Below are 23557 nucleotides of genomic sequence, written 5' to 3' on the forward strand. Positions count from 1 at the left end.
TGGTTGATTCTTTGTATAATTCTTTTTGTTTCCACTTGGCTGATTTCACCCCTGAGTTTGATTATTTCCTGCTGTCTACTCCTCTTGGGTGAATTTGCTTCCTTCTGTTCTAGAGCTTTCAGGTGTGCTCTCACACTGCTTGTATATGCTCTCTCCAGTTTCTGTTTGGCAGCACTCAGAGCTATGAGTTTTCCTCTTAGGACTGCTTTCAGTCACATAAGTTTGTTTATGCTGTGTCTTCATTTTCATTAAACTAAAAAGTCTTTAATTTCTTTCTGTATTTCTTCCTTGACCAAGGTATCACTAAGTAGAGTGTTGTTCAGCTTCCTTGTGTATATGGGCTTTCCATTATTTATGTTGTTATTGAAGATCAGCCTTAGTCTGTGGTGATCTGAGAAGATACATGGGACAATTTCAATATTTTTGTATCTGTTGAGGCCTGTTTTGTGACCAATTATATGGTCAGTTTTGGAGAAGGTACCAGGAGGTGCTGAGAAGAAGGTATATCCTTTTGTTTTAGGATAAAATGTTCTATAGATATCTGTTAAATCCATTTGGTTTATAACTTCTGTTAGTTTCACTGTGCCCCTGTTTAGTTTCTGTTTGTAGGATCTGTCAATAGATCAGAGTTGCATGTTGTAGCCTCCCACTATTATTGTGTGTAGTGCAATGTGTGCTTTGAGCTTTACTAAGGTTTTTTTAATGAATGTGGATGCCCTTGCATTTGGAGCATAGATGTTCAGAATTGAGGGTTCATCTTGGAAGATTTTACCTTTGATGAGTATGAAGTGCTCCTCCTTTTTTTTTTTTTTTAAAACTTTAGGTTGGAAATCAATTTTACTCAACATTAGAATGGCTACTCCAGCTTGTTTCTTGGGACCATTTGCTTGGAAGATTGTTTTCCAGCCTTTTGCTCAGACATAGTGTCTCTCTTTGTCCCTGAGGTGGGTTTCCTGTATGCAGCAAAATGTTGGGTCCTGTTTATGTAGCCAGTCTGTTAGTCTATATCTTTTTATTGGGGAATTGAGTCCATTTATATTAAGAGATATTAAGGAAAAGTAATTGTTGCTTCCTGTTATTTTTTGTTGTTAGAGTTGGGATTCTGTTCTTGTGGCTATCTTCTTTTAGGTTTGTTGAAAGATTACTTTCTTGCTTTTTCTAGGATGTAGTTTCCATCTTGTGTTGGAGTTTTCCCTAATTATCTTTTGAAGGGCTGGATTTGTAGAAAGATATTGTGTGAATTTGGTTTTGTCATGGAATACTTTGGTTTCTCCATCTATGGTCATTGATAGTTTTGCTGGGTATAGTAGCTTGGGCTGTCATTTATGTTTTTTTAAGGTCTGTATAACATCTGTTCAGGATCTTCTGGCTTTCATAGTCTCTGGTGAGAAGTCTGGTGTAATTCTGATAGGTCTGCCTTTATATGTTACTTGACTTTTTTCCCCTTACTGCTTTTAATATTCTATCTTTATTTAGTGCATTTTTTGTTCTTATTATTATGTGTTGGGAGGAATTTCTTTTCTGGTCCAGTCTATTTGGAGTTCTGTAGGCTTCTTGTATGTTCATGGTCATCTCTTTCTTTATGTTATGGAAGTTTTCTTCTATAATTGTGTTGAAGATATTTACTGGCCCTTTAAGTTGAAAATCTTCATTCTCATCACCTATTATCTTTAGGTTTTGTCTTCTCATTGTGTCCTGGATTTCCTGGATGTTTTGAGTTAGGATCTTTTTGCATATTGTCTTTTCTTTGATTGTCATGTCTATGTTTTTTATGGGATCTTCTGCACCTGAGATTCTCTCTTCCATGTCTTATATTCTGTTGGTGATGCCTGCATCTACGGCTCCTGATTTCTTTCTTAGGATATCTATCTCCAGAGTTGTCTTCCTTTGGGTTTTATGTATTGTTTCTACTTCCATTTTTAGATCTTGGATGGTTTTGTTCAATTCCTTCACCTGTTTGGTTGTGTTTTCCTGTAATTCTTTAAGGGATTTTTGTGTTTCCTCTTTAAGGAGTCTACCTGTTTAGATGCATTCTCCTGTATTTCTTAAGGGAGTTATTAATGTCCTTCTTAAAATCGTCTACCAGCATCATAAGATATGATTTTACATGTGAATCTTGCCTTTCCAGTGTGTTGGGTTGTAGAGGACTTCTGTGGGATTACTGGGTTCTGATAGTGCAGAGCAGTTTAGGTTTCTATTACTAAGGTTCTTAAGTTTGCCGTTCACCATCTGGCAATCTCTGTTGTTAGATGTTCTAGTTGTTTCTGACTGGAGCTTGTTCCTCCTGTGAGTCTGTTAGTCTCTGTCAGAACTCTTGAGAGACTAGCTCTCTCCTGAGTCCCTAGGGTCAGAGCACTCTCTGTAGGCAAGCTGTCCTCTGGCAGGGAAGGTGCACAGACCTCTGAGATTCAGCTATACCTCCTGGCTGAGGATGAAGGCCCGAAGGGACCCTGTCCAAGAATCTCTGTTGCTTCTGTGGCCTGTGCCTCTCCTGTATGGACAAGCCTCAGAGAGACCCCAGATAGAAAATGGAGATCTCACCTGAGTCCTGGTGTCAAAGCACTTCCTGGAGGCAAGCTCTCATCTGGCTGGGAAGGTGCACAAAGGTCTCATAAGCTGATTTTATAACTAAAAGAGAACATTAAAATCCAATCTGAGCTCTTCCGGTCAGAAAAGCACTGGGGTAGCTAGGGCGCAGGGTCGGCTGACACTCGCCAGCTACCCACAACACCCGCAACAGGATCTTAAGACGTCTGCAGAGTGGAACACAGCTTCTGCTCCAATCCAATTGCGCGCGGGACCTGAGACTGCATTAGTTAGGGAAGCAGAAAACCGGCCTGAGTAGGACCACAGGCCTCTTCCGGCTGGACCAGCACCCGGGTACGACCAGCTATCCACGACCCCCGCCACAGGATTTTGAGACTGCTGGTGAGTGGAACACAGCTTCTGCTCCAATCTTTAAACAGTGACAACGACAACAACTAACCCCAGAGATTACCAGATGGCGAAAGGTAAACGTAATAATCTTACTAACAGAAACCAAGACCACTCACCATCATCAGAACCCAGCACTCCCACTTCGCAGAGTCCAGGGCACCCCAACACACCGGAAAAGCTAGACACGGATCTAAAAGCACATCTCCTGATGATGGTAGAGGACTTCAAGAAGGACTTTAATAACACACTTAAAGAAATACAAAGGAACACTGGTAAACAGGTAGAAGACAGTAAAGAGGAAGCACAAAAATCCCTTAAAGAATTGCAGGAGAACACTGCTAAAGAGTTACAAATCCTTAAAGAAAAACAGGATAACCTAATCAAACAGGTAGAAGTCCTTAATGAAAAACAGGAAAACACACCCAAACAGATGATGGAAATGAACAAAACCATACTAGACCTAAAAAGGGAAGTAGACACAATAAAGAAAACCCAAAATGAGGCAACACTGGAGATAGAAACCCTAGGAAAGAAATCTGGAACCATAGATACGAGCATCAGCAACAGAATACAAGAGATGGAAGAGAGAATCTCAGGTGCAGAAGATTCCATAGAGAACATCGGCACAACAATCAAGGAAAATGTAAAATGCAAAAAGATCCTAACTCAAAACATCCAAGAAATACAGGACACAATGAGAAGACCAAACCTACGGATAATAGGAGTGGATGAGAATGAAGATTTTCAACTCAAAGGACCAGCAAACATCTTCAACAAAATTATAGAAGAAAACTTCCCAAATCTAAAGAAAGAGATGCCCATGAACATACAAGAAGCCTACAGAACTCCAAATAGACTGGACCAGAAAAGAAATACCTCCCCACACATAATAATCAGAACAACAAATGCTCTAAATAAAGATAGAATACTAAAAGCAGTAAGAGAAAAAGGCCAAGGAACATATAAAGGCAAGCCTATCAGAATTACACCAGATTTTTCACCAGAGACTATGAAAGCCAGAAGATCCTGGACAGATGTTATACAGACACTAAAAGAACACAAATTCCAGCCCAGGCTACTATACCCAGCCAAACTCTCAATTAACATAGATGGAGAAACCAAAGTATTCCACGACAAAACCAAATTCACACATTATCTCTCCACGAATCCAGCCCTTCAAAGGATAATAACAGAAAAAAAACAGTACAAGGACAGGAACCATGCTCTAGAAACAAAAAGAAGGTAATCCCTCAACAAACCTAAAAGAAGACAGCCACAAGAACAGAATGCCAACTTTAACAAAAAAATAACAGGAAACAACAATTACTTTTCCTTAATATCTCTTAATATCAATGGACTCAACTCCCCGATAAAAAGACATAGACTAACAAACTGGCTACACAAACAAGACCCAACATTTTGCTGCTTACAGGAAACTCATCTCAGAGAAAAAGATAGACACTACCTCAGAATGAAAGGCTGGAAAACAATTTTCCAAGCAAATGGTATGAAGAAACAAGCTGGAGTAGCCATTCTAATATCTGATAAGATTGACTTCCAACCCAAAGTCATTAAAAAAGACAGGGAGGGACACTTCATACTCATCAAAGGTAAAATCCTCCAAGAGGAACTATCAATCCTGAATATCTATGCTCCAAATACAAAGGCAGCCACATTCATTAAAGAAACTTTAGTAAATCTCAAAGCACACATTGCACCTCATACAATAATAGTGGGAGACTTCAACACACCACTTTCACCAATGGACAGATCATGGAAACAGAAACTAAACAGGGACACAGAGAAACTAACAGAAGTTATGAATCAAATGGATCTGGCAGATATCTACAGAACATTCTATCCTAAAACAAAAGGATATACCTTCTTCTCAGCACCTCATGGTACCTTCTCCAAAATTGACCACATAATTGGTCACAAAACAGGCCTCAACAGATACAAAAATATTGAAATTGTCCCATGCATCCTATCAGATCACCATGGACTAAGGCTGATCTTCAATAACAAAATAAATAATAGAAAGCCAACCTTCACGTGGAAACTGAACAACACTCTTCTCAATGATACCTTGGTCAAGGAAGGAATAAAGAAAGAAATTAAGGACTTTTTAGAGTTCAATGAAAATGAAGCCACAACATACCCAAACTTATGGGACGCAATGAAAGCATTTCTAAGAGGAAAACTCATAGCTCTGAGTGCCTCCAAAAGGAAACTAGAGAGAGCACACATTAGCAGCTTGACAACATACCTAAAAGCACTAGAACAAAAGGAAGCAAATTCACCCAAGAGGAGTAGATGGCAGGAAATAATCAAACTCAATGGCGAAATCAACCAAGTGGAAACAAGAGGAACTATTCAAAGAATCAACCAATCAAGGAGCTGGTTCTTTGAGAAAATCAACAAGATAGATAAACCCTTAGCCAGACTCACTAGAGGGCACAGGGAAAGCATCCTAATTAACAAAAAAAGAAATGAAAAAGGAGACATAACAACAGATCCTGAAGACATCCAAAACACCATCAGATCCTTCTACCAAAGGCTATACTCAACAAAACTGGAGAACCTGGATGAAACGGAGAAGTTCCTAGACAGATACCAGGTACCAAAGTTGAATCAAGATCAGGTTAATGATCTAAACAGCCCTATATCCTCCAAAGAAATAGAAGCAGTCATTAATAGTCTCCTAACTAAAAAAAGCCCAGGACCAGATGGGTTTAGTGCAGAGTTCTATCAGACCTTCAAAGAAGATCTAATCCCAGTTCTTCACAAACTATTCCACAAAATAGAAACAGAAGGTACTCTACCCAACTCATTCTATGAAGCCGCAATTACTCTGATACCTAAACCACAAAAAGACCCAACAAAGATAGAAAACTTCAGACCAATATCCCTTATGAATATTGATGCAAAAATCCTCAATAAAGTTCTTGCTAACCGAATCCAAGAACACATCAAAACAATCATCCATCCTGACCAAGTAGGTTTCATCCCAGGGATGCAGGGATGGTTCAATATACAGAAATCCATCAACGTAATCCAGTATATAAACAAACTCAAAGACAAAAACCACATGGTCATCTCGTTAGATGCGGAAAAAGCATTTGACAAGATCCAACACCCATTCATGATAAAAGTCTTGGAAAGATCAGGAATTCAAGGCCCATACCTAAACATGATAAAAGCAATCTACAGCAAACCAGTAGCCAACATCAAAGTAAATGGTCAGAAGCTTGAAGCAATCCCTCTAAAATCAGGGACTAGACAAGGCTGTCCACTTTCTCCATACCTATTCAACATTGTACTTGAAGTCCTAGCCAGAGCAATTTGACAACAAAAGGAGATCAAAGGGATACAAATTGGAAAGGATGAAGTCAAAATATCACTTTTTGCAGATGATATGATAGTATATATAAGTGACCCTAAAAATTCCACCAGAGAACTCCTAAGCCTGATAAACAGCTTCGGTGAAGTAGCTGGATATAAAATTAACTCAAACAAATCAATGGCCTTTCTCTACACAAAGAATAAACAGGCTGAGAAAGAAATTAGGGAAACAACACCCTTCTCAATAGTCACAAATAATATAAAATATCTTGGCGTGACTCTAACTAAGGAAGTGAAAGATCTGTATAATAAAAACTTCAAGTCTCTGAAGAAAGAAATTAAAGAAGATCTCAGAAGATGGAAAGATCTCCCATGCTCATGGATTGGCAGGATCAACCTTGTAAAAATGGCTATCTTGCCAAAAGCAATCTAAAGATTCAATGCAATCCCCATCAAAATTCCAAATCAATTCTTCAACGAATTAGAACGTGCAATCTGCAAATTCATCTGGAATAACAAAAAACCTAGGATAGCAACAACTCTTCTCAAGGATAAAAGAACCTCTGGTTGAATCACCATGCCGGACCTAAAGCTCTACTACAGAGCAATTGTGATAAAAACTGCATGGTACTGGTATAGTGACAGACAATTAGACCAATGGAATAGAATTGAAGACCCAGAAATGAACCCACACACCTACGGTCACTTGATCTTCGACAAGGGAGCTAAAAACATCCAGTGGAAGAAAGACAGCATTTTCAACAAATGGTGCTGGCACAACTGGTTGTTAACATGTAGAAGAATGTGAATCGATCCATTCCTATCTCCTTGTACTAAGGTCAAGTCTAAGTGGATCAAGGAACTTCACATAAAACCAGAGACACTGAAACTTATAGAGGAGAAAGTGGGGAAAAGCCTTGAAGATATGGGCACAGGGGAAAAATTCCTGAATAGAACAGTAATGGCTTGTGCTGTAAGATCGAGAATCGACAAGTGGGACCTCATGAAACTACAAAGCTTCTGCAAGGCTAAAGACACCATCAATAAGACAAAAAAACCACCAACAGATTGGGAAAGGATCTTCACCTATCCTAAATCAGATAAGGGACTAATATCCAATATATATAAAGAACTCAAGAAGGTGGACTCCAGAAAGTCAAATAACCCCATTAAAAAATGGGGCTCAGAACTGAACAAAGAATTCTCACCTGAGGAATACCGAATGGCAGAGAAACACCTGAAAAAATGTTCAACATCCTTAATCATCAGGGAAATGCAAATCAAAACAACCCTGAGATTCCACCTCACACCAGTCAGAATGGCTAAGATCAAAAATTCAGGTGACAGCAGATGCTGGCGAGGATGTGGAGAAAGAGGAACACTCCTCCATTGTTGGTGGGATTGCAAGCTTGTACAACCACTCTGGAAATCAGTCTGGCGGTTCCTCAGAAAATTGGACATAGTACTACCGGAGGATCCAGCAATACCTCTCCTGGGCATATATCCAGAAGATGTCCCAACCGGTAAAAAGGACACATGCTCCACTATGTTCATAGCAGCCCTATTTATAATAGCCAGAAGCTGGAAAGAACCCAGATGTCCCTCAACAGAGGAATGGATACAGAAATTATGGTACATTTACACAATGGAGTACTACTCAGCTATTAAAAAGAATGAATTTATGAAATTCCTAGCCAAATGGATGGACCTGGAGGGCATCATCTTGAGTGAAGTAACACAATCACAAAAGAACTCACACAATATGTATTCATTGATAAGTGGATATTAGCCCAAAACTTAGGATACCCAAGATATAAGATACAATTTGATAAACGCATGAAACTCAAGAAGAATGAAGACCAAAGTGTGGACACTGTGCACCTTCTTAGAATTGGGAACAAAACACCCAGGGAAGGAGTTACAGAGACAAAGTTCGTAGCTGTGATGAAAGGATGGACCATTTAGAGACTGCTGTATCCAGGGATCCGTCCCATAATCAGCTTCTAAACGCTGACACCATTGCATACACTAGCAAGATTTTGCTGAAAGGACCCAAAGATAGCTGTCTCTTGTGAGACGATGCCGGGGCCTAGCAAACACAGGAGTGGATGTTTACAGTCAGCTATTGGATGTATCACAGGGCTCCCAATGGAGAAGCTAGAGAAAGTACCCAAGGAGCTAAAGGGATCTGCAACCCTATTGTTGGAACAACATGATGTACTTACCACAACCCCGGAGCTCTTGTCTCTAGCTGCATATGTATCGAAGGATGGCCTAGTCGGCCATCACTGGAAAGAGAGGCCCATTGGACTTGCAAACTTTATATGCCCCAATATAGGGGAATGCCAGGGCCAAAAGAATGGGAATGGGTGGGTAGGGAAGTGGGGGGCGCTATGGGGGACTTTTGGGATAGCATTGGAAATGTAATTGAGGAAAATATGTAATAAAAATATTAAAAATCAAAAAAAAATAGTGACAGACAAATAGACCAATGGAATAGAATTGAAGACCCAGAAATGAACCCACACACCTATGGTCACTTGATCTTCGACAAGGGAGCTAAAAACATCCAGTGGAAGAAAGACAGCATTTTCAACAAATGGTGCTGGCACCCTTCTCAATAGTCACAAATAATATAAAATATCTTGGCGTGACTCTAACTAAGGAAGTGAAAGATCTGTATAATAAAAACTTCAAGTCTCTGAAGAAAGAAATTAAAGAAGATCTCAGAAGATGGAAAGATCTCCCATGCTCATGGATTGGCAGGATCAACATTGTAAAAATGGCTATCTTGCCAAAAGCAATCTACAGATTCAATGCAATCCCCATCAAAATTCCAAATCAATTCTTCAACGAATTAGAACGTGCAATCTGCAAATTCATCTGGAATAACAAAAAACCTAGGATAGCAACAACTCTTCTCAAGGATAAAAGAACCTCTGGTTGAATCACCATGCCGGACCTAAAGCTCTACTACAGAGCAATTGTGATAAAAACTGCATGGTACTGGTATAGTGACAGACAATTAGACCAATGGAATAGAATTGAAGACCCAGAAATGAACCCACACACCTACGGTCACTTGATCTTCGACAAGGGAGCTAAAAACATCCAGTGGAAGAAAGACAGCATTTTCAACAAATGGTGCTGGCACAACTGGTTGTTAACATGTAGAAGAATGCGAATCGATCCATTCCTATCTCCTTGTACTAAGGTCAAGTCTAAGTGGATCAAGGAACTTCACATAAAACCAGAGACACTGAAACTTATAGAGGAGAAAGTGGGGAAAAGCCTTGAAGATATGGGCACAGGGGAAAAATTCCTGAATAGAACAGTAATGGCTTGTGCTGTAAGATCGAGAATCGACAAGTGGGACCTCATGAAACTACAAAGCTTCTGCAAGGCTAAAGACACCATCAATAAGACAAAAAAACCACCAACAGATTGGGAAAGGATCTTCACCTATCCTAAATCAGATAAGGGACTAATATCCAATATATATAAAGAACTCAAGAAGGTGGACTCCAGAAAGTCAAATAACCCCATTAAAAATGGGGCTCAGAACTGAACAAAGAATTCTCACCTGAGGAATACCGAATGGCAGAGAAACACCTGAAAAAATGTTCAACATCCTTAATCATCAGGGAAATGCAAATCAAAACAACCCTGAGATTCCACCTCACACCAGTCAGAATGGCTAAGATCAAAAATTCAGGTGACAGCAGATGCTGGCGAGGATGTGGAGAAAGAGGAACACTCCTCCATTGTTGGTGGGATTGCAAGCTTGTACAACCACTCTGGAAATCAGTCTGGCGGTTCCTCAGAAAATTGGACATAGTACTACCGGAGGATCCAGCAATACCTCTCCTGGGCATATATCCAGAACATGTTCCAACCGGTAAGAAGGAAACATGCTCCACTATGTTCATAGCAGCCCTATTTATAATAGCCAGAAGTTGGAAAGAACCCAGATGTCCCTCAACAGAGGAATGGATACAGAAATTATGGTACATTTACACAATGGAGTACTACTCAGCTATTAAAAAGAATGAATTTATGAAATTCCTAGCCAAATGGATGGACCTGGAGGGCATCATCTTGAGTGAAGTAACACAATCACAAAAGAACTCACACAATATGTATTCACTGATAAGTGGATATTAACCCAAAACTTAGGATACCCAAGATATAAGATACAATTTGCTAAACGCATGAAACTCAAGAAGAATGAAGACCAAAGTGTGGACACTGTGCACCTTCTTAGAATTGGGAACAAAACACCCAGGGAAGGAGTTACAGAGACAAAGTTCGTAGCTGTGATGAAAGGATGGACCATTTAGAGACTGCCGTATCCAGAGATCCATCCCATAATCAGCTTCTAAACGCTGACACCATTGCATACACTAGCAAGATTTTGCTGAAAGGACCCAAATATAGCTGTCTCTTGTGAGACGATGCCGGGGCCTAGCAAACACAGGAGTGGATGCTCACAGTCAGCTATTGGATGTATCACAGGGCTCCCAATGGAGAAGCTAGAGAAAGTACCCAAGGAGCTAAAGGGATCTGCAACCCTATTGTTGGAACAACATGATGTACTAACCAGAACCCCGGAGCTCTCGTCTCTAGCTGCATATGTATCGAAAGATGACCTAGTCGGCCATCAATGGAAAGAGAGGCCCATTGGACTTGCAAACTTTATATGCCCCAATATAGGGGAATGCCAGGGCCAAAAGAATGGGAATGGGTGGGTAGGGAAGGGGGGGGCGCTATGTGGGACTTTTGGGATAGCATTGGAAATGTAATTGAGGAAAATATGTAATAAAAATATTAAAAATTAAAAAAAAATCCAATCTGAATCTCTCTCTGTCTCTCTCTCTGAATCTGTCTGTCTGTGTATATGTCCGGCTCTGTCCATATCTATCTCTCTGTTTCTCTCTCTGTGTCTGTCTCACCCCCCATATGCCTGACTTCATGTTTAACTCCACCTGACCTTTTTGTTCCATTGTAATGAGGTGAAGTATTAGTGTGGGTTGGGGTTGGTTGGTTGGTTGTTGACTTTTTTGAGGGGGGGCAGGGTTTCTGTGTGTATTCCTGGCTGTCCTGGAACTCACTTTGTACACCAGGCTTCCCTCAGACTCTGAGATCTGTCGACCTCTGCTGGGACCAAAGGTGAACACAGCACCATTTTTTTTTTAAATCTCTGTTTGCTGATCAAGAACAGCGCTCTGGGCAGCACCTGAGCCCACCTGCCCATTGTGTGATATGCCAGGGACTATGCCCACCTCATCAGTAAGGATAACCCCAAGGAGCAACCATTGTGACAAGAATAATCACTGTTTTTATCTTGAGATCTGCACAACTGAAAAACACGTGACCAGTGGTCAGGGTCACATCTGCATACCTGGCCACTGACTTCACACATGGGAAGGCACTGCCCACCCTGTCTCCAGTCACCTGTTTCTAGAAAATAATTGGCTTCCTGGAAGCATTGTCCTCTCACTGGCCTTTTTTCAACAAGCTAGCTCATCAATTAATACAATTCTTTGTCATGTAACACCTTGGCCCTTGTCTGTTTGTCTCTGTCAGGCTCTAGGCTGAATGTGTCAAAGTGTGTCACAGTGTACCTGTGGTCAGAGGAAAACTTGGGCGAATCAGTACTTTTCTACCACATGGGTTCTCAGGCTCAAAAGCACATAGAGCACCACTTTATGTTAAATGGCTTCCTCACTGGGACTTTTTTTTATCACAGTGTCATGTCAGCTAAATATAATGGTTGGCTTTTATTTACTTGTACAACTCTGCTATTGACTCTGGACCCAGCCAACAGAACTACAGGCTGTCCCAAGCAAACTCACATGGCCATTCTAGCACAAACAGCCCAAGGGCAGCTGTCTTAGACCACAGTTACCCAAGTCTCATCATTTACTGTGGGGAGAAATATTTGCTAAGTGTCAGCCACCCAGAGACCCCTGCCCTTACAGTCTTTCTCAGGGTTCAAAATGACCAAGGGATGTCCCAGGCAAGATAGTTGCTATGCTGTTCTAGTTGGATGTCATTTCCAATGTTCTTAATTCTTTGATTGACTACTCTGTTCCAAGGCTATCTATAGACTGAAATAGGACTCATTTCTGCTCCCCATGCTGTTGCCATCAGTACTGAATTGCTGCTGCACAGTCTTCCTGTGGGAAAAGCACATCACAAAATGTCTTTACAAAGAGTGGAGTGTGTGCTGTTCATTATTACAGCATTCTGCAGTGCAGACCCGGGAATGAGGTAGCCAAGCCCAGGATTTCATACTGCCATTTTTTTTGGGGGGGGGAATTTCATGCCAACTGATGCATGTTTCTGGGTGGCAACAAGACCAGTGGATCCCTAAAATGTATGTGAGTAGAAGAGAGCTTATGGCGTGTGGACAAAAGCAACTTAAGCAAATGCCTGCTCTTCTCAGGCTAATAGCAAAGAGGTTGGGAGCATCCCTGCACTTGTGTTGCCAGGTGTGAGTGACAGAACTTTGCTTATCATTCTGATGGGTTAGATTCATGATAGTGCAAAGGGAAACAGTGGGAGGGGACCTGACAGGATTATTCAGACATAATCATGGTTTCTATGGCTGTAGTCAGATCAAGTTGACTCCCTCCATTGTGATAATGTTATAGTATGTTTAGAAGAACACAAGATGTGTCTTCATTTCTAGTCAAAGTGTCTGTCCATATCCTAATTGACAGGAATTCATCAGTTAGAAAAATCATGAAATTTTGTTTTGTTTTGTGTTTTTATTTTATTTTTATTTAAAGATGTATTTATATTATATGTGAGTACACCATTGGTCTCTTCAGACACACCAGAAAAGGGTACCGGATCTCATTGCAGATGACTGTGAGCCACCATGTGGTTCCTGGGTATTGAACTCAGGACCTAAGGAAGAGCAGTCAATGATTTTAACTGCTGAGTCACCTCTCCAGCCCTTGCTTTCTTTGTTCAAGACATTTTTTCTGTGTAGTCCTGGCTGCCCTTTAACTTTCTCTGCAGACACTTTTCTCAAACTCGCAGAGATCCAGCTATCTCTGCTTCTTGAGTGTTGGGGTTAAAGGCAGCACCTTTCATGTCAGGAAATTTAAATTAACTATCACTGCAGAATTTGTCATCAATAAGAAGTATCAGGTGACATCTCAGCTGTTCACAGGGTAAAGGCAGTTGAAACTGACCCTCATGACTTGAGTTTGGTCACCAGGACCCCGGACATAGAAGGTGGAAACCAGCCCTCCAAAGCTGTCCTCTGGCTTCCAAGGGTGTGCCAAGGCAAATATTAATTTAAAATAATCTTTTAATGGGACTGGGGAGAAGAATCATGGATTAAGAGCACACACTATTGTTCTATGGGGTTTAGGTTCCTTTGCTTGTAAGGATTACATCCACCTGTAACTACAGTTCCAGGAGATTCTGTGTCTGATATGTATCAGCCTCTGGTCTCCAGGGTACCTCTAGTCACATTCATAAGCCACCCCCTCCATATATCAAACCACCCATATATGTCACCCCCCAGCATATGCCTCCCCCAACCTGTAACCCATAACATCTGCTACTCCATCCATTTGCCATCCCCAACATTGCCACCCACAGGATATGCCATCACATCATCTGCCATCCCTAGCATCTACTATTCAACAGCATATGCCACCAAGAGCACCTGCATCCCCCAGCATATATTGTCTTTCAATATACATAACTAAAATATTTAAAAATTTTTGTTTTTGTTGTTTAACAAAAGATAATCTTGGAGGCTGGCAAGATGGTCAGCAGGCAAGAACACTGACTGCTTTCCCAAAGGTTCTGAGTTCAAATCCCACCAAACACATGGTGGCTCAAAACCATCTGCAATGAGATCTGATGCCCTCTTCTGGTGTGTCTGAAGTAACCTACAGTGTACTTATGTATAATAATAAATAAGACTTTGGGCCACAGCAAGCAGGGACTGAGCGAGCTGAGTTGACTGGAGTGAGCATGGCTGACCAGAGTGAGCAGAGGTCCTAAAAATGAATTTTGAACAATTATATGAAGGCTCACATTTGTCTGTACTCTGTACAGCTACAGTGTACTCACACACATAAAATGAATAAATAAATCTTAAAAAAAAGAATCTGGTAATGGTGACTCTTGCTTTTAACTTCAGCATTCAGGGGACCAAAGTAGGAGATCTCTTGTGCTCATCAATGAATTGGGCTACATAATGAGCTCTATCTTAAATGAACACTCCTACCAAACCATCCTCAAAGTAAATCAAACCAACAAAACAAACAAAATCCAGGAAAACAATGCAAGTGAAATAAGGTTCTGGGCTTGTTAGTCATGCAATGGGAGCTGCCCACCAGTAACCCTGCTGTTAGCAACAAGGCAAGGCAGGCACCTTCAGGTGCCTTCAAATTTCCTTTTGTGATTCAGAAAAACTACAAAAAAAGTAAGCAGAAGTATTTTTTGTCTCACTTTATGCATTTTGAATGTGGGATCTCACCCAGAATTACAGTCCCAAGTCTGCAGTGCATGACTCCTGGTGTAGGACTTTAAATTGAGCATGCTCAAGAAGTGCCTGACCCTTAAGCACCTTCCAATATGAATGTGTACAGGATCCCAGTGTAAATCCTCCCAGTCCCTTTTTTTGATGAGGGCACTTCTCTTCCATGCCCTTTTGTTTTGGCTTTGCACTCACCAGGACATGACCCAGCTGTGTTCATTCACACTGACTGATACTAGGTGACAGTTTGTCCCAGAAGGCAGGCAGCCACTAAGACACTGATGAATGGGCAGTGTATAGAGTGGGCATATGTTGGACAAAGGGGTGATCCATGCCCTGGATGGGAAAAAGGAAGATTTCTTCACACTGTTCAGAGGCTAGTGTTCAAGGACAGCATGACTGAATTTGGGATCCCTAGGAGACAAACCTTGGGGACTCCATTGAGATGGACTGTCTCCTCTTACACCAGTGAGCCCAAACAAACTGTCCCTTAAGTTGCTTTTATCAGATACGTAACTTTCACAGCAATGAGAAAAGTAACCAGTGTAGTGTGTTTTATTTGTTCATTTTGGCATTTTTGGATAGGGTTTTGTCCTGGAACTCACCGTGCAGATCTGCCATGCTCCTACCTCTGCTTCCCATTTCGTTTTTGAGACAAGTCCTCTACATAACTCCGGCTGTTCTAGAAACATGCTATGTGAACCAGAATGGCCTTGAACTCAGATCCCCCTGCCACTACCTCCTGAATGCTGAAATGAAAAGTGTCACCACTATGCCCCCAGGTTAAAGATGTATTTTTCTTTTACATATGAGTGTTTTGCCGGCATGCACGTCTGTGCACTGCATGCTGTACCCACAGAGGCCAGAACAGGGCATTGGATTGGATCCTTTGAAACTGGAGGTTCCAGCATCAAAATTGTAAAACTTCTAAGTGACTAGTTGTGTATTCATGGACCAAACACAGCATTTTGGGAGTCCTAGGCAAGCCATATCTATCTACCTATCTATCTATCTACCTACCTATCTATCTATCTATCTATCTATCTATCTATCTATCTATCCTCAGCCTATATCCAGAATTATCTATTTAATATTTTCAGATGATTTGCCATGGGTATCTTAAATAACAGAAGGAAATTCTTGCCTAGATGTATGTTCTGTCTAGATGTATGTATGTGCACCATGTGCAAGCCTTGGACCAGAGGGACCAGAAGAGAGTGTTGGATCTCTTACAACCAGAGTAACAGATGATTGTGAATTGCCTTGTGGGTACTAGGAAGTAAGTTGGGTCCTCTGTAGATCTGCAAATGCTGTTAGCCACTGAGCCATCTCCCCAGTGCTTCCCTACGCTGCTTACAATGTTTTCAAAGCAATGGTATCTGGATGAAGAGTCCTAGTAAAGGGAATGACCTTGATTAGTTCTTTTTGATCAACAGTTTGCTCTATAAGTAACACTTTGAATCCCTAAGGATATTCTGGGAAACTGAGGAAATAGGAGGTCTCCTCATCCCACTTTTTATCACACAGGTACAACTTCCTGATACACATTAGTGTTGGTCATTTGTGTAATACTACCCACACTGGGGTGGGGAAAATTTGATTAATTGCTGTGTGGCATTGGGCTATGCAAAGTTAGGTTGGTCTCCAGTTGAGCTGAGATGCTGAACCCTGGGACCTGGTGGTCATATTTTACCTATATGGGACAGAAGGAGTTCTCTCATGTTCCTGGAACTCTGGCTCCTGCCCCTCCTTACTCTCACTTCTCTCACTCCTCTCTCCTCTCCTCTCCTCTCCTCTCCTCTCCTCTCCTCTCCTCTCCTCTCCTCTCCTCTCCTCTCCTCTCCTCTCCTCTCCTCTCCTCTCCTCTCCTCTCCTCTCCTCTCCTCTCCTCTCCTCTCCTCTCCTCTCCTCTCCTCTCCTCTCCTCTCCTCTCCTCTCCTCTCCTCTCCTCTCCTCTCCATTCTCCCTCTTACTCTTACTCTCTTTCTCTCTAGCCTTTCTTCTCTCTCTGTCTGTCTCTCTCTCCCCCTCTTTCTATCTTCTCTCATTCTCCCTGCCTTTCTACAATAAAGCTCTAAAACCATTGACAGTCTCTGCTCATCAAGGCTGTGCTCACTCTTGCATGCATGGGAACCTCTCTTCCCTCTTCTCTTTCTCCCATAACCCAGGAGCTACAGGGTCAACAGGGTCTACAGGTTGGGCTGTCCCTTGTTCACCCCCCCCCCCCCCGTCGAGTAGGTCAGAGGCTTGGATGCCCATCCGGGGCTGAGTGGAAAGTGTATGGCATCCCTCCAACATCTGCCTGTCCAGAGCATAGGTAGAAGTCTGGTGGGACGTGGGTCCTCCCTTCCCCCATTTTCCCCAGGCCCTTTTTAAAATTTCCACAAATTGCCACTGAAAGATGCCTAATGACAGGACTTCTGTGACTGAGGAAAAATGTGACTCATGTCTTGGCTAGTGAGGTCAGATCAGAAGTGGCCTGAATTGCTATGCTAGTCTACATAGATGGGAAGGTCACCATATGTTCGAGTATGTGGGTACACACACATGTGCACATGTAGTAAGAGTGTACAAGTGCTCACATTCATGCCATAACATGCATGTGGAGTTCAGAGACCAACTTGGGGAATTAAATCTCTTTCTGCTGCATGGGTTCCACAGAGTGAACAAGCCAGACATGGGGCTTGCCTAAAGCTCCTTCACCTACTGAACCGTATGATTTGGACAGCTTCTATTTTTATAATCTTGTTTCAAAATAATCTTGTCCATAAAACCATCCTGAAATTACTCTGTGACACCTCATATCATGCTAGGATCTAGCTGACAGGAAGCCCATTGCAAAGAGTGGGCTGTGCAACCACTTGGACCTTCTGGAAAGTCATTTCTGGTTTTGTTCTGTCTCAGAGTAAACCATCACCCTCATTCTTCTCAGTGGACACTGTCCCTTCCATTTATCTCCAGTAGAATAACTTTTCTGAGGGTCTGGGGTCTGATTTCTAGTAAGTTCTCCAAATTTGTAGAAACAATGTAGCCATCCAGTGGCCATGAAAAACTGGGAATACCTGAAAGGGGACCTGGAAATGAAAACAGATGGGGTCTGACAGAAGGATGAAGCAAAGACAAGGTTCTGATCAGGGCTCCAAGTTTAATTCTGCAACTCTACCTTATAAAGGGAAGACCACAATACCCATACTTTGTTTCAGCTGGATTATGTTGCAAATCAAGCTAAGCAGACAATCTATTCCTCTATGTTCCTTTAGGAAATTGTAGGTACAGTAAGGTAGAGGGTTCCACCTAGGTCATAAAACCCATTGTAGAAAGGTCTGTTTAGCCTCCTCAAGTCTGGGGGAAGAGCACAATTCACCCATTTTTGGATTGTTAAAGATGAGCTGAACTGGGGAACAAGATTTATTTGTTTTCCATAATCCTGTCTAGGGTAGAGAGTTGCCAGGTAACCCTGTTTGTATAATAAGGTTGGTGTCTATATTGCTCCTTTTTTACTGATCATGGGGGACAAACATAGATTTTCCATGTATGTCTGTCTTTGGTTGATAGGACCTAAAGAACACTCTTACCCATCACTGACTACTGGCCTTCTATAGCACACTCTTTCCCTTTTAGACCATAGCCATGAAGGATATATGAATTTGCACTCCATGAATATCTTCATTGCAATGCATAACTGCCATGGTGAATAGCTGAACTTGCTGAAAACAATCCTGTGTGAAGGCAATCAATCTGTTTGAGGTACAAGGTCCAAAAGTTAAAGGCAACAAGATTACAATTAATGGTCCAAGAAGTGTAGAAATCAAAGATGTAAGTCATGGGGAATAGGAGAATCATAATTCAAAGTATTCCTGATTCTGTCCTTTTTCTCTTTTTCCTTTTGGCTTGTCTTCTAGAACTTTAGCCATAGAATCCTTTACTATTCCTGAATGATTGATGTAAAAGTAACAATCTTCATGGAGGGCTGTATATAATCCTCCCTGTTGAAGGAATTAAAAGATCAAGCCCTCTCCCGTTTTGAAGCACTAACTCAGACAAGATTAGAGATTCTTGCAAATGGGAAATAGAAGTTTCTATCCTTTCTATATCTGTATCTATTACTGTTTTAAGAAGCTCATTTTTTCCCTTGCAAAACCCTGGCAGAAGCACCAGGAGCTGCTCCTCCCACACTCAGCGAGTTCTTTGGCATATACATTTTAAAATTTACAAATAAAAAGCATGATTTACATAATTTTGTAATGTCCAGGGATATAATTCCCCAACTTTTGTTTATTTTTATTTTTATGAAGATATTGCTTTAAAATTCCATGGGCCTGTTCCACACTATCTTGTCCTTTAGGATAGTAAGGAAATATGAGTAACATCCATTTGCCATAATTGATTAGGTACAAGTCATTGAGAATTAACACCGTTATGTAGTACATAAAGAAATTGAGGACACTGAGAACAAGTCTTTACAATTTGATTTGCATATTTTCTAGACATACCAAATTATTGTCTCAAGGTATCACTATTTTGATAATGTAAAGAATGAGTTTTTATGGCCAGTTGTTCCTGTGTAAGGCCTATAATCTGCCTGGTATACAAATCTGGTGTGGCATGGCCCTAAAAACTGTCCAGGCAATGCAGTATGAGCTCTTAAATGTCCTATAAAGTTAAGGAATAGTATGTTTTCTTAAATTGAGTTATATTTGCATAAATAATTGCAAAATTTGAGAATTAGCAGTATCTAGAAAATAATTTCATGCAATTGAAAACCATGGGTTGTATATTGGCTATCCGTCTAGAAATTGAAAGCTGAATTTTTCAACATTTCTTAAACAGTGGCTACAATTCATATTCAATTATTTGTGAAGCAGGGGGGTAAATTCAAAGAATAAACATGGGATCCAATTATGCATGCTGCTTTCTCATTAGATGAGCCATCTGTAAATATATTAAGCACTATCTCTATTGGCTATATATCCATAATTACAGAAAATACCAAAATTTGCATGCAGGCAAATTGCAACAACTTGTCAATTTTGCTTGAAAAAATTGCACATGCCATAGGCCAAATATCAGTATTCTCCAATAACCAACTTAGTTGCTGTTTGGAATATGGAACAAACATTTTATCAGGTTCTTAATATATTCTTTCCAAAATACTTTCATAATTCTATCCTACAAATCTCTATTAACACAGCAACAGCTTCATAATAGGGTATTCAAACTTTACTTGGAGATGAAAAAAGATGAATCCATGTTAATGGTTCCCTTGCCAAAGAATTGCTGTGGGCACATGAGTAGCAATAACCCAAAGAGCCAGCAATTGATCATAGTCTGTATAATGTATCTGTTGTTGACTAATAGCTTCCTCTCCTTTTTGCAAAGCTATTTGTTCCTCATCATTTAATTGTCCAGGGGAGTTGGAATTTTCATACCCCTGGAGAATATCAGAGGTTGAAGTTTTCTAATTAACATCTAGAAACTTTTTAAAGTAAATAAACTATTTTTCTTATTTGAATTTTCTGTGCCACAATTTGTTTAGGAAAGACATGATATCCCAAATATCAAAAAGAATATTGTCTTTGAATCTTTCCTCGAGTAACAACTTCTCCCCAAAATTTTAATGCTAATTGTATTAGAGAAAAGGCACATAGAAAAATGCCTTCACTGGTATCAGCTAATAAAACACGCTCCATATAATGAATAATATTCAGCAAAAGATTGAAAGTCCTAACTTCTTGTATTGAAGCAGAAACAATTTTTTTCTATAAAATATATAGGGCTATTAGCCATTTCTTGAGGAAAAACTTTCCAATGATGTATATTGCTTCATGGGTCATTAAAATGACAAGCTCTCTAAAAGCAAACCCTTTATAAAGATCAGTATGTAAATTAATTATATAAAAACCATCTTTTGAATCTATAATAATTTTATCCCTATATTTTGGAAAGGCATCTGGAGGAGTTAAGCCAGGTTGTAATGCCTTCAAAAGTCCCTAGCTTCATTAACCTTTCATAAACCTTATGTTTGGAACTAAGTTTAGGATTATTAGAATAACCAATTCCCAGATGTCCCTCAACAGAGGAATGGATACAGAAATTATGGTACATTTACACAATGGAGTACTACTCAGCTATTAAAAAGAATGAATTTATGAAATTCCTAGCCAAATGGATGGACCTGGAGGGCATCATCTTGAGTGAGGTAACACAATCACAAAGGAACTCACACAATATGTATTCACTGATAAGTGGATATTAGCCCAAAACTTAGGATACCCAAGATATAAGATACAATTTGCTAAACGCATGAAACTCAAGAAGAATGAAGACCAAAATGTGGACACTGTGCCCCTTCTTAGAATTGGGAACAAAACACCCAGGGAAGGAGTTACAGAGACAAAGTTCGTAGCTGTGATGAAAGGATGGACCATCTAGAGACTGCCGTATCCAGGGATCCATCCCATAATCAGCTTCTAAACGCTGACACCATTGCATACACTAGCAAGATTTTGCTGAAAGGACCCAAAGATAGCTGTCTCTTGTGAGACTATGCAGGGGCCTAGCAAACACAGGAGTGGATGCTCACAGTCAGCTATTGGATGTATCACAGGGCTCCCAATGGAGAAGCTAGAGAAAGTACCCAAGGAGCTAAAGGGATCTGCAACCCTATAGTTGGAACAACAAGATGAACTAACCAGTACCCCGGAGCTCTTGTCTCTAGCTGCATATGTATCGAAAGATGGCCTAGTCGGCCATCACTGGAAAGAGAGGCCCATTGGACTTGCAAACTTTATATGCCCCAATATAGGGGAATGCCAGGGCCAAAAGAATGGGAATGGGAGGGTAGGGAAGTGGGGGACGGTATGGGGGACTTTTGGGATAGCATTGGAAATGTAATTGAGGAAAATATGTAATAAAAAAAAATAGAAAAAAAAAAAAAGAATAACCAATTCCTTGAAAGTGAGTGAGCACATCAGCTCCAGTGTCTATTAATCCTTCAAAGATTTTTTTCTTCAATTATGAATTTAAGGTTAGGTCTCTTACTAGTAATAGATTGAACCAAATACACATCAGAGGAACCAAAGCCACCTTGTCCTCTCTTACTCTTAACAAATTTGGGAGGGAAGAGAATCAAGGGAACTAAAACAAGATGAGCAATTCTTCTGATAGCAGGTCTGGTAAATACCTTTCTAGGGGCTAGTCAGGATGACAAAGACAAAAGGAATGCCATATAAGGCTCCTCTGAGCCCACTATAAGGTTTTCCTTAACTCAAATGTAAATGTTTCTTAATCTGGGCCTATTTCCTGAGGTCTGGTCCAGTGATTACCCTTCCTGCACTGAGGACAAATTCCAGGGTAGTGATTCTGCTGCCTGTCTATGCTTCTACTTTTTTGGACAGTCTTTCCTAAAATGACCTATGCCCTGATACTTTAAACATTCCTTATCACCTCAGCCCTGTGAAAGCATTGCTTGTACCACAGTCTCCTGCTAGGCAGCAATATAGTGAGACCATGATTCTATGAGGGTCCAATTTCTATACAAAGACGAATGTATCCAGATAAGTTTGTCTCTTCTTTGTATGGCCAGATGGCTGTGTGGCAGGCTACATTGCCATTCTCATAAGCCAATCATGCAACAAAAGGAACTTCTGCCTGAGGGTCTCCAAAAATTTAGCAAGCTGCTCTTTGCAGTCTCTTCACAAATTCCTGGAATCGTTCGTTGGGACCTTATTTGGTCCCAGATAAACTCCCACTGAGATCTCCTATCTATCATGAGGAATCAAATTTGCTTCTACCACTGTATCTGATAAAGCTTGTGTAAAAGGGGCATCAGGCTGGTGCTGTGCTACAGCTCTTTAACTCTTTATTACTCTTGCAGTCATCTCCACTTGCTTGATTTTTTTTCTTTACTACAAATATGGGTGAATTAAAAATCTTGAGTCTGTGATCGAAGTACAAACTGAGCCAATGGAACTCTGGCAGTTTAATTAGAATTTTTGTTTGTTTTACAATATTAGAACATAACCATAGTTTTGGGAAACAAAACCCAATTTTTAATAGTGTAAACAATCCATTCTCATGGGACGCAATGAAAGCATTTCTAAGAGGAAAACTCATAGCTCTGAGTGCCTCCAAAAGGAAACTAGAAAGAGCACACATTAGCAGCTTGACAACACACCTAAAAGCACTAGAACAAAAGGAAGCAAATTCACCCAAGAGGAGTAGACGGCAGGAAATAATCAAACTCAGGGGTGAAATCAACCAAGTGGAAACAAGAAAAACTATTCAAAGAATCAACCAATCAAGGAGCTGGTTCTTTGAGAAAATCAACAAGATAGATAAACCCTTAGCCAGACTCACTAGAGGGCACAGGGAAAGCATCCTAATTAACAAAATCAGAAATGAAAAAGGAGACATAACAACAGATCATTAAGACATCCAAAACACCATCAGATCCTTCTACCAAAGGCTATACTCAACAAAACTGGAGAACCTGGATGAAATGGAGAAGTTCCTAGACAGATACCAGGTACCAAAGTTGAATCAAGATCAGGTTAATGATCTAAACAGCCCCATATCCCCCAAAGAAATAGAAGCAGTCATTAATAGTCTCCCAACCAAAAAAAGCCCAGGACCAGATGGGTTTAGTGCAGAGTTCTATCAGACCTTCAAAGAAGATCTAATCCCAGTTCTTCACAAACTATTCCACAAAATAGAAACAGAAGGTACTCTACCCAACTCATTCTATGAAGCCACAATTACTCTGATACC

Source organism: Mus caroli, unplaced genomic scaffold, assembly GCF_978045245.1.
Source record: "Mus caroli unplaced genomic scaffold, Mus_caroli_1 scaffold_11, whole genome shotgun sequence".
NCBI classification, from domain to species: domain Eukaryota; kingdom Metazoa; phylum Chordata; class Mammalia; order Rodentia; family Muridae; genus Mus; species Mus caroli.